The following is a 10096-nucleotide window of genomic DNA, read 5'->3' on the forward strand; positions in this document are numbered from 1 at the left end:
ATGGGGAGCTGTGCAGTGAATAGCAGTGAATTTATCCATTAATCTGGAGAAGTTACCTTCCCAGTATACACAGCTGTGTGCAGCAATCACTGCATTGCTGAGTAACACTCTATCAGATCACTGCCCAGCGTGGGGAAACTTGCAGATCATGATGGAAGTGACAGGATGTGCAGCTCCCTCCATTTGCAGCTCCATATCTCCATTGTGGCATGGCACAGGGGTGTTGTAGGTGTGAAACCCACTGCCAGAGAGAGATGGCGGGGGAATCAGTTTAAATACCAACAAATGGGAGGAGCTTGGTTAAAAGAGAGGGGGGAATTGAGAGAGAATTTCAGAGAAAGATCTGATGGTAGGTTTAAAAATTGTGAAATGAAAACATTTCGATAGCAGCTTGCAATATAGGGCACTGTTTACAGGAATGGTGGGTGAGCAGGATATTGGTGTAAGTTAAGATGATGGAGAGTTTTGGATAAGCATTTCTCCTGCAGAGTTGTAACTGGCAGTAGGATCAGCAGAATCTTCGATTCATTGGGCTGAAAAGAAGAATAATTTGTCTCAGTCCCATTTTCATTGAATGTGACAGAAGGAATGTCTGCACGAGGCAGAGCTAGTTTCCTGGTGTTATCTTATCGAACTCACCTCATTAACTATCCACCCCACTCCATGGTGTCCCTCTCATTCAATACCAGCCCGATTCTCCCACCCATCATGGCTGGAGGTACACAGTATCTCCCGGATGCCCCTGGATATTCAGTGATCCCTGGTACTGCTGCTATCATTAAATGGCCAATGGGCACACGATTGAGCTTTCTTAGCTTGGAGCTGCCCTGCTAGTTTACCCGAGCATGGCAGATAAGGGGAAATTTCACCCAGCTTGCCGACAGGGGCACGGAGGTCCTGGTGAATAGTATAGTACAGAGGGAAACCATTCTCTTCCCAGAACATGGTCTGAGCACACCACCCAGCTCAGTGCAGGATATTCGATGAGAAGAAAAGTCCAGTAATACAGGAAAAGCATCAATAACCTTCCCCGCTCTGTCAGGATAAGGGTCACCTTATTCTCTCTACTCACTCACAATCACTGCATATCTGTTAGCGCCTTCCCCTGAATAAGGCTCAATCACTCTCACCACTGCAATGCAGCACCTTCTCTCCCTCTCCGTCTCTCACCTATGAAATACCCCCACATGGTTATAAAATGTTCTTATGAGTGCAGTTTCTAGAATTTTCTGTATGATGTCGTTTGTACAATGTTCCAGATAATTTTCAAATTAATTCAACTTGAGCAAAATGTTTATCCGCAGTATGTAACGCATCAGAGGAAGGAGCAGGATTTTACTTTTTTTAAAATCACTCAGGATGAAAGTGCATCATGAGGCTATTAAGCCTCTCAAATATGCTCCACTATTCAGACAAAGGGAGCACCTAAACACCTGAAGACTTACTCTCTTCTTGAAGAAAGGCGCCACTTTGGAGTTTCAAAAGGTGTTGCTGGAAATGCGCAGCAGGTCAGGCAGCATCAAAGGAGCAGTAGAATCGACGTTTCAGGCATAAGCCCTTCTTCAGGAATCTTTGGAGTTTCGTCAATTTCACTGGAACACTCCTGTAATCCCGAGAGTTATGGAATATTTCACACAGTGCCACCAGTCACTCTGTAACCACTTCTATTAAAGCAAGCTATGAATTGCTGAAGAGCTGTTTACCCTTGGTCTTTTCTGTTTGAGAAAAACCTCATTCGTTTTGTTAGAGACAGTGCAAAACTTTTATCTGATTACAATTTTGTTTATAATATTGAAACTCTTTTTGCCTTCCCCTGTGAGGAACGATGTAAAATACTGTTTTAAATTCCCTGACTGTTCCCTGAAACCAGTTCCCCAGTCACATCCACCAGGTGCCCCACGTATTCTTTCCTGCCTTTCTTCCAAGGGTCACACACACATTATGAACGGTTTTTATTCGATATGGGAAAACTCTTGCGGTTAGTTTATTTTCATATTTCTTGCCAGTTTTGAAATGTTTTCCTTTGTATTTTATTTTATACAATCTGCTTCTGGTTCCAAAAGTAAACTTCCCAAATGTGGCCGACGCTAGAGCTCACCAATCTGAATTCTTTAGTTTGTGATTGATGAGTATCCTTCACAGCCTTTGTGCATCATGGGTGGTTCATCTTCACATCTTCATATCGCCTTCTTTTTGACCAGAATCAATCATTACTGAGCATTATTAAGCAGTACCTGCTTAAATGTTCCCATCCCCCACCCCCACCCACACATCTGCTGACCTTCATCTATGTCTGTTTTCACACTCCGTGTTTGACCAGATATATGACATAAAACTCCATTTGAAATGCCTGGCTCTTTTCAATCATGGGGGGGGGGGTGGGGGGGGGGGGGGGGCGGGCCTACGTATGTGGCTGAACACATGATCAGCTGAGGGTGACTCCATTCTCCCAGTTTTCCTGGCTCTGTCATTTCTGTTCGATGATGCCACATTCCTTTGGGAAGCTTCCTTCATGTCATCCTTTTCTCTCAATCGAAAAATCCTCTAACTCTGACGGACAGAGCTTTCAGCTGTGTCTGTCCCATCTCCCTCACTTCTGCCTTCACTCCGTCCCCTCCTTCCCAAAATAATGATCGATCTCCCCTTGCCCTCACTTCCTACTGCACTAGAATCTGCATTCACAGAATCATCCTCCGCCACTTCCACCACCTCCAGCAGGACAGCACTATCAAACACATCTCCTCCTCCCCCCCCCCGTCCAATGTCAGTATTTCACAGGGACCATTCCTTCTGTGACACCCTCCATCATCGCGAACACTTTCCCACACCTCCATAGCACCTTCCCATGTAAATGCAGAAGCTGGAACATTTGCCCATTCATCTCTTCCCTCCTCACTGCCCAAGGCCCTAAAACACTTTCCAGGTGAAGCAGCATTTCACTTGCACTCTTTCAATCCAGTCTCCTGTCAATGCTGCTCACAAAGCAGTTTCCTTCACGTTAGTGAGCCAAACAGAAACTGTTTTGAGGAACATCTCCACTCTGTCTGTAGGAATGACACTGGCCTTCTGGTTGCTCCCCATTTCAATAACCAACATTGTTCTCAAGATAATTAGAATTCTTTGAGGAGGCAACGAAGCGTTGAACCAGAGAGAGTCACCTATCTGAACTTCCAGAATGCCTCTCATATAGTACCGCACAGGACGCTGCAGAGTAAGATAAGGACCCATGGTGTCAGAGGCCAGTTAGTAGCATCGATAAAAGGTTGGATCTCTGGCAGGAGGCATAGTGAGGATAAAATTGTCCTTCTCAGGATAGCAGCCGGTGACTAGCAGTGTTCCCCAAGAGTCTGTGTTGTGACCACAACATTTCACTTCATAGGTTAATGATCTGAGTGGCGGGACAGAAGGCATTCTGGCTACGTTTGCAGATGATGCAAAGATAGGTGACGGGGCATATAGTATTGAGGAGGCAGGGAGCCGGCAGAAAGATTTCGACAGTTTAGGAGAGTGAGAAAAGGAGTAGCAGATGGAATACAATGTGCGAGAGTGTGAGGTCATGCACTTTGGTATGAAGAATACAGGCATGGACTATTTATTAAATGGGCAAAAATTGAGAAATCTGAGTAACAAAGTGACTTGGGATTCGAAGCCCAGGATTCCCGAAGATAAACTTGAAGGTTGAGTCAGTAGTTAAAAAGGCAGATACAATGTTGTCATTCATCTCGAGAGGAGTACGATATAACGGTGGGGATTCTGAGGCTTTCTAAGGCTCTGGTCAAATCATATTTCCAGTATTTTGTGCCTCATACCTCAGGAAGGATGTATTGGCTTGGTGCATGTCGAGCGAAGGTTCAGCAGAAATGAAAAGCTTAATACATGAGGAACGTTTGAGGATTCTGGGTTTATACTCGATGGAGATTAGAAGGATGAGGGGGGATCCAATTGAAACTTACAGAATACTGAATGCCCTGGATACAGACAAAATTGGGAGCATGTTTGCACTAGCAGGAGGGCACAGGTGTAGAGCAAAGGGAAAACCCATTAGAACGGAGATAAGATGAAACGTCTTCAGCCAGCTAGTGGTGGAATTGTTGAATAGGCCATACAGCACATTTAGCCTGCCCCATTCTAGTTAATGTCGGAACATCTCCTCGATGCACTTTCTCCACACACTGCACACATCCCTTAATGTGATTAACCTTGTGAATCTATAAAATAGGAACTGCGGTAGTCCCTTTGGTCTGTCGAGTTTGCTATCCAATTCAATATAATGACGGCTGGCCCTTTATTTCTACACCATACTCCTGCTCTCTCCCCCATCCTTTAGGTGTCCAGACATCTTTATTAGTCTTTAGTGTCTTGTCTTCCACAGCCTTATGTGAGAGGGAATTCCCAGGTTCACCAGTCTCTGAGTGCAGACATTTATTCTTATCTAAATGCAATGTGACCTGCCTGTACCTAACACTGTGGCCCTTGTTTTAGACGTCCCAGCCAGGAGATTTATCATTACTGCTTCCAATCTATCTAACCCTGTCAGTGTTTTACCTATCTCACTGAGATCTCCACTCATTTTCCTAAACCCCATGGAATACAGGATCAGTCGCCCCAAACTCTGCTCCCACAACAAACCTGTCATCCCAGAGATCAGTCTGGTCATCCTTCACCGCTCTCCCTCAATGTCAGGTATGTCCTTTATTTGGTACGGAGACCAAAACTGCACACGATACTGCACAATGCTCGAGTTGAGGCCTCACCAAGGGCCTGTACAGCTGCACTGAGACACCCTTACTGCTGGACTCACATGCCCCTGAAATGAGGTTCAACACTCCATTTATCTTCCTGACTGCTTTCTGCACCTGCAATATTGCTTTCAGTCACTGGTGTACAGGGAGATCCCAGATCCTTTTCAATGTTACAGCTCCCCACATGGTGAGTCTGCGTAAACTGCTCTGTGTGATAATGTATTCCCAGTATTAGCTTCTGTCTTCAGAACTCACTGCCCTGCATGGAACTCAAAGGTCTGTTCAAACAATAACAAAAGAAAAGTGCAGTTCCCTTTCCAGATCGACATTTCTCAACCACTCCCTTATCAAATGGTTAGCTGGCATTTTACTGTTGCCCAATAAAGTAGACAACATCACATCTATCCACACCGCTTTTCATCTGCCACATATTTACTCATTCACTCCATTTGTTAAAATCACCTTGAAGTTTTTTTTCACATCCTCCTCACTTTTCAAAATCCTGGATCCGTCCGCAGACTTGGAAACTTTGCATTTGATTGCCTCAACGAGATGTTTGAGATGTATTGTGAATATCTGGCGCCCCAGCACCAATCATTGCGATGCCTCATGAGCCTTCCAAACTGAATACCGTCCATTTATTCCTACTCATTGTTTCCTGACAAATCTCCTATTTTAACACCATTTTCATATATTATCCCCTATCCGATGTGCTTTTACTTTGCACACTAGGTTTGGGACTCTATTAAAATTCTTGCTGAAAATCCAAGTTCAGTGCCTCTATTGGTTTTTTTTCTTTAAGTAATCTACCAGTATGTTTCCCATTTCATCAATGTGTGCTGATTTTTTTCCTATGCCCATTATTTTCAGCTCCAATAATTATTCCAAATTAGTTTATTTACTAATTTAATTCTACATCATTTTCTCATCAGACTCAGGTTTTCTCCTATTGCTGGGAAGGCTTTGTTTATGTATTTTTCTGTGAAGACAGAAGTGAAGTAGTTGTGTCATGTTTCTCTGTTCTCCATTCTCCATTTCTTGGTTTCAGACTGTAAGGAAACTGAAACTTTGACTAAAAAGAACAGCTGCTGTCTATTCACCCTGTCAATGCCCCTTGTAATCTTAAACCTGAATTACTTACCCACTCAACTTCCTCTGCTCCAAAATAAACAACTCGAGCTTACCCAGCCTCTCTCCACAGCTCATATGGCCCATCCCAGGGAGCATCCTGTTGAATCTCTTCTGCACCTCATCCAGTACAATCACATCCTTCCTGTAATGTGACTCCCAGAACTGCACACAATATTTAATTTGGCCTTACCAAAGTGCTATATAATACTCGTATAATCTTTGGATCAATGAATAAAGGCTTTATCTACAGTCATACTGAACTCATCAATTATCATATCCAGTCACATTCAGGGATTTGTGGAGAAGCACGTTCTGAGCTTCCTAGTGTGATGCCATTCTTTGTGTACTCCCCTGTCTGTTTCCTTCTTCCAAAGTGCATTACCTCATATTTATCAGGGTTACATTCCATCTGCCATTGATCTGACCATCTGACCATTCCATCTGTATCTTCCTATAACATAAGACCTTCATCCTCACTGCCAACCACCTGGCCAATCTTTGTGTCAAACACAAACTTACTTATTACACTCCCCCTACCCACTTCACATTCACATCACTTATGAATACACAAATAATAAGGGACACAACATTGATCTCTGTGGTACACCGGGAAAATTGGGTTCCTGTCACATAAACACCCTTCTACCACGAAATTGAGTTGGGATGCAACTTGGCAAGTCATTAATAGGCACTACATATTCGCTGGTTGTTCTGTTCCACTTGATATACGTGAAGAATATCTGTGGATTCTCCTTAATCTTGCCCTGCCAACAGGTTTCAAATGCCCCTGTGTTAGTCAGTCCCCTCCGAGGGAAGAATTTCCTCCTTATTATGGTCTTAAATGGCATACCCCTTATCCTGTCATTATTTGCCTTAAATATAGAGTAGACACTTAGAGAAACATCCCATGTATTTCCACCTCATCACATGTATCATAGAATTTTGAAATTTCACTGCAATCACCTCTCATGCTTTGAAACTGGAGAGGTCGCAAGAAAAATCTCCTCATCAGAAAAACTTGTCATCTCAGGAATTAATCTGGAGAATGTCCATTGCACGTCCTCTGTGATCAGTGTAATCTTTCTTAGATTAGGTCACCAACAGTCACTCAATACCTCAGGTACACTCTCACCAACAGTCTATGCAACTGCTTCATGATGTCTTTACCTCTATATTCCAATTCCCTGAAACAAACTCCAACCTAACTTTAAGTTTCCAATTACACGTATTGCGCCAAATACCATTCACACTAATTGCATTTACGAACTCACTCTGTGAGGTATCGAGGCATAGAAATGTACAGCATGGAAACAGACCATTCAGTCCAATCCGTCCATGTCTCGCAGATATCCCAACCCAATCTAATCCCACTTGCCTGCATCCGACCCATATCCCTCCAAAAACTTCCTATTCATATAACCATGTCTTTTAAATGCTGCAAGTGTACCAGCCTCCACCACATCCTCTGATAGCTCATTCCATACACGGACCACTGTCTGTGTGAAAAAGTTGCCCCTGAGGTCTCTTTTACGTTTAGATTTTTTAAAGTGTGGAAACAAGTCCACACCGACGCGCCAAAGCGCAACCCACCCAGACCCATCCCCCTTTATTTACCCTTTAACCTAACACTACGGGCAATTTAGCATAGCCAATTCAACTAGCCTGCACATTTTTGGATTGTGGGAGGAAACCCACGCTTCTCACCATAAGCCTATGCCCTTTAGATCTGGACTCCCCGACGCCAGGGAAAAGACTTTATCCATTTATCCTTTCCATGCCCTTCACAATTTTGTACATCTCTAGATGGTCACCACTCAGCCTCCAACGCTTAAGGGAAAAGAGCCCCAGCATGTATAGCCTCTCCCTATACCTAAAATCCTCCAACCCTGTCAACATCCTTGTAAATCTTTCCTGAACCCTTTCAATTTTCACAACATATTTCCGATAGGAAGGAGACCAGAATTCCACGCAATATTCCAACAGTGGCCTAACCAGTGTCCCGTACAGCCGCAACATGACCTCCCAACTCCAATACTCAATACTCTAACCAATAAAGGAAAACATACCAAACACCACCTTAACTATCTTATCTACCTGCGCCTCCACATTCAAGGAGCCAAGAACCTGCACTTCAAGGTCTCTTTGTTCAGCAACACTCCTCAGGACCTTGACATTAAGTGTATAAGTCCTGCTAAAATTTGCTTTCCCAAAATGCAGCACCTCGCATTTATTTCAATTAAACTCCATCTGCCACTTCTCAGCCAATTGGCCCATCTGATCAAGATCCTGTGGTACTCTGAGGTAGCCTTCTTCGCTGTCCACTACACCTCCAATTTTGCTGTCATCTGCAAACTTACTAACAATACCTCTTACGCTCGCATCCAAATCATTTATATAAATGATAAAACATAGAGGACCCAGCTCTGATCCTTGTAGTACTCCACTGATCACAGGCCTCCAGTCTGAAAAACAACCCTCCACCACCACCCTCTGTCTTCAACCTTTGAGCCAGTTCTGTATCCAAGTGGCTAGTTGTCCCTGTATTCCTTGAGATCTAAACTTGCTAACCAGTCTCCCATGGAGAATCGTGATGAAAGCATTACTGAAGTCCATATAGATCACATCTACCGCTCTGCCCTCTTCGTTACTTCTTCAAAAAACTCAATCAAGATCGTGCGATATGATTTCCCACGCACAAAGCCATGTTGACTATCCCTAATCAGTCCTTGCCTTTCCAAATTCATGTACATCCTGATCTTCAGGATACCCTCCAACAACTTGTCCACCGCCGAGGTCAGGCTCACCGGTCTATAGTTCCATGGTTTGTCCGTACCACCCTTCTTAAACAGTGGCACCATGTTTGCCAAACTCCAGTCTTCTGGCACCTCTCCTGTGACTATCAACGGTACAAATGTCTTCACAAGAAGCCAACAATCACTTCTCGAGCTTCCCACAGAGTTCTATGGTACACCTGTTTGGGTCCTGGCGATTTATCCACTTTTACACGTGTCAAGACATCCAGCACTTCCTCCTCTGTAATATGGACATTTTTCAAAGTGTAACCATCTATTTCCTGCCATTCTATATCTTCCATATCCGTTTTCACAGTAAATACTGATGCAAAATACTCGTTTATATCTCCCCCATTTCCTGCAGCTCCATACAAGGGCTACCTTGCTGATCTTTGAGGGGCTCTATTCTCTCCCTAGTTATAATTTTGTCCTTAATGTATTTGTAAAAATCCTTTGGAGTCTCCTTAATTCTACTTGCAAAAGCTATCTCATGTCCCCTTTTTGCCCTCCTGATTTCCCTCTTAAGTACTGCCTTTATACTCTTTAGATTAGATTTGATTAGATTACTTTACAGTGTGTAAACAGGCCCTTCTAAGGATTCACTCGATCTATCCTGTCTAAACCTGACATATGCTTCCTTCTTTTTATTAATCAAACACTTTAGTTAGCCAGCATTGCCTATGCCTACCAGCCTTTCTTTTCATCCTAACAGGAATATACTTTCTCTGGATTCTTGTTTTCTCATTTCTGAAGGCTTCCCATTTTCCAGCCGTCCGTTTACCTGTGAACATCTGCCCCCAATCAGGTTTTGAAAGTTCTTGCCAAATACTGTCAAAATTGGCCTTTCTCCAGTTTAGAACTCTAACTTTAAGATCTGGTCTATCCTTTTCCATAATTATTTTAAATCTAATAGTATTATGGTAGCTCGTCCCAAAGTGCACCTCCACTGACACCTCAGTCACCTGCCCTGCCTTATTTCCCCAGAGTGGGTCAAGTTTTGCACCTTCTCTAGTAGATACATCCACATACTGAATCAGAAAATTTTCTTGTACACACTGAATAAATTCCTCTCCATCTAGACTCTTAACGCTATGGCAGCCCCAGTCTATGTTTGGAAAGTTAAAATCTCCTACCATAATCACCCGACTTTCTTACAGATAGCTGAGATCTCCTTGCAAGTTTGTTTCTCATTTTCCCTCTGACTATTAACGTGTCTATAATACAATCCAAATAAGGTGATCATCCTGTTCTTATTTCTCAGTTCTACCCAAATAACTTCCCTGGATGTATTTCCAGGAATATCCTCCCTCAGTACAGCTGTAATGCCATCCCTATCAAAAACTCCACTCCCCCTCCTGTCCTGCCTCCCTTTCTATCCTTCCTGTAGCATTTGTATCCTGGAACATTTAGCTGCCAGTCCTGCCCATCCCT

Source organism: Chiloscyllium plagiosum, chromosome 8 (genome assembly GCF_004010195.1).
Source record: "Chiloscyllium plagiosum isolate BGI_BamShark_2017 chromosome 8, ASM401019v2, whole genome shotgun sequence".
Lineage (NCBI taxonomy): Eukaryota > Metazoa > Chordata > Chondrichthyes > Orectolobiformes > Hemiscylliidae > Chiloscyllium > Chiloscyllium plagiosum.